Here is a 3,179-nt window from a genome sequence, read left to right on the forward strand (position 1 = left end):
AAAAAAAAAAGAGATGTATTTAACATGGAATGAAATGCTCAGATCTCAAGTACACTATTCCATCAGGTGGTGTTTTTATTTTTGTTTTTTTGTCACTTAGTCAGTCTTGATGAATACATTTCCAGATATAGAACATTTCTATCAGGCCACAAAGTTCCCTCATGCCTCTTCCCAGTCAGTCCTTCCATAAGCAACCAGTAATGTAATTTCTGTAGCTGAGTTTTCCCAGTTTTTTTTTAATACAGATGCCTAGAACATTCTTGTTTTTATTTCTGTTGGATAAACACCTAGAGTTGGATTTGTTGGGTCATAGGGTACATGTATAGTCAACTTTTCTTTTTTGTTTTTTTTTAGAGATGGGGTCTTGCTGTCTTGCCCAGAGTGAAGTGCTGTGGTATGATCATGGCTCACTGCAGCCTGGAATTCCTGGGCTCAAGTGATCCTTCCCTCTCAGCCTCTCAAGTAGCTGGGATTACAGGTGCGAGGGAGCCACCATGCCTAATTTATTTATTTTTAAATTTATTTTTATTTTTTGAGACAGAGTCTCGCTCTGTCACCCAGACTGGAGTGCAGAGGTGCAATCTCAGCTCACTGCAACCTCTGCCTCCCAGGTTCAACCGATTCTCCTACCTCTGCCTCCTGAGTAGCTGGGATTACAGGCACATGCCACCACACCCGGCTAATTTTTGTATTTCTAGTAGAGGCGGGTTTCGCCATGTTGGCCAGGCTGGTCTCAAACTCCTGACCTCAAGTGATCTGCGTGCCTCGGCCTCCCAAAGAGCTGGGGTTACAAGCATGAGCCACCGTGCCTGGCCACTTTGCCTGATTTATATTCAACTTTTTTTTTTTTTGGCGGAGTCTTGCTCTGTCTCCCAGGCTGGAGTGCAGTGGTGTGACCTCAGCTCACTGCAAGCCCCACCTCCTGGGTTCACGCCATTCTCCTGCCTTAGCCTCTCAAATTGCTGGGACTACAGGCGCCCACCACCACACCTGGCTAATTTTTTGTATTTTTAGTAGAGACGGAGTTTCACCTTATTAGTCAGGATGGTCTTGATCTTCTGACCTCATGATCCACCCGCTTCGGCCTCCCAAAGTGCTGGGATTACAGGCTTGAGCCACCGCACCCGGCCTATATTCAACTTTTTAAGAAGCTACCAAAGAGCTTTCAAAATGGTTGTACTATTTTACACTCGCATCAGCAATATGTGAGTGTTCTCATTGCTCCACATCCTCTCCAACATTTGTATTGTCAGTTCCCTCTCTCTTTTTTTTTTTGAGATGGAGTTTTGCTGTCCCCTAAGCTAGAGTGCAATGGCTCGATCTCGGCTCACTGCAACCTCCGCCTCCCGGATTCAAGCAATTCTCCTGTTTCAGTCTCCTGAGTAGCTGGGATTACAGGCAAGCACCACCATGCCCGGCTAATTTTTGTATTTTTAGGAGAGACGGGATTTCACCATGTTGGTCAGGCTGGTCTTGAACTCCTGACCTCGTGATCTGCCCGCCTTGGCCTCCGAAAGTGCTGGGATTACAGGTGTGAGCCACTGCGCCCAGCCTCTATCTTTGTTTTATTCTTGCAATTTATGTATTGAAGAAAATCAGCTGTTCCTCCTGTAGTTTTCCATAATTTGGATTTTGCTATTGCCTTCATATGATGTCATTTAATGTTTCTCTCCTCCATATTTCTGGCATATTGGATCTAGAGGCTTGATGAGATTCAGGTTCAAATTTTGGGGGGGTTTGAGGGGACGACTACTTCATAGGCAGTGTTGTATTCTATCAGGAGGCCCATGATATTTGATTATCTCTCTCTTTGTGATGTTAGGAGTCATAAATGATATTTAATTCATTTCCATTTGAAAAATGATATCAAATTCAATTATTCCATCTTCACGTGTTAGCTGGAATGTATATAAAGAGAAACTTCCTATTCTCTAATATTTGTTTACTAATGATAGAGTACATACAGGAAAGACAGGATATATGCTTATTTCCCTTTATTTACCAGTTTTCAAAAGGATGAGTTGGTTCCCTAGCATCCTCCAACAATGACCAATATTTAAAGTCTCATTATTTCATGTATTTAAATATCATTAATATGCTTCAATCCATTGCAGTTATTATTCTTTTTGTTTGTTTGTTTGAGATGGAGTTGAGCTCTTGTTGCCCAGGCTGGAGTGTAATGGCGCAGTCTCAGCTCATCACAGCCTCTACCTCCGGGGTTCAAATGCTTCTCCCACCTCAGCCTCCCGAGTAACAGGGATTACAGGCATGAGCCACCACACCCGGCTAATTTTTATTTTTAGTAGAGACGGGGTTTCTCCATGTTAGTCAGGCTGGTCTCGAACTCCCAACCTCAGGTGATCCGCCCACCTCAGCCTCCCAAAGTGCTGGGATTACAGGTGTAAGCCACCGCGCCCGGCCACAGTTATTATTATTATTGATATTCAAATTGTTCCATATTTGGCCAGTGAGTGCCCCTTCAGGTTGGCTCCTAAGTCCTTTTGACACATTCCTAGTAATCTCTGATAGCTTACTTGCTATCTGGTGAGATAAAATTTTCCAAATTCATTTTGCACTTTTTCTGCCCCAGACCTGGGTCAGCCATTTCCTCAAAGCTCTCTGATTCCTTTTAATTGGAAATGATATTTAGAGACAATAGTGGGTGCGTAGGGGAGGTAAAACATTACCTCTACTCTTTTGGGGTCTCTGGTTGAGCCTGATAATTAATTTGGCATTAGATAGACTAACAAAACAGAAACATACAAATTTATTTACTGTAAGTTTTCTGTGACAGAGGAGCCCTCATAAGGATATTAAACTGAAAGAACTGACAAAACCTAAATAATTTAATACAACATTAAATAATTGTGGAAAAGTAATGAAAATGTATGTGGAGGCTAAAGGAAGATAACAATTATTTTAATAAGGTCTGTGTGTACAGGATTCTCTCAGTCTCAACCTCCCGTCCTTGATGATAAGAGTGTTTCTTTTTTTTTTTTTTTGAGACGGAGTCTCGCTGTGTCGCCTGGGCTGGAGTGCAGTGGCTGGATCTCAGCTCACTGCAAGCTCCGCTGCCTTCTGGGTTCACGCCATTCTCTCACCTCAGCCTCCCAAGTAGCTGGGACTACAAGCGCCCGCCATCTCGCCCGGCTAGTTTTTTGTATTTTTTAGTAGAGACG

The 3,179-nt window shown here is 43.1% G+C and overlaps 1 pseudogene; it reads right to left on the reverse strand.

The window, feature by feature from the left end:
• Positions 1-3,179, reverse strand: part of LOC105505953 — a 21,793-nt pseudogene that overhangs the window by 1,006 nt on the left and 17,608 nt on the right.

The sequence above is a fragment of the Colobus angolensis genome, unplaced genomic scaffold (genome assembly GCF_000951035.1).
Source record: "Colobus angolensis palliatus isolate OR3802 unplaced genomic scaffold, Cang.pa_1.0 Scaffold13, whole genome shotgun sequence".
In the NCBI taxonomy this organism is placed as follows: Eukaryota; Metazoa; Chordata; class Mammalia; order Primates; family Cercopithecidae; genus Colobus; species Colobus angolensis.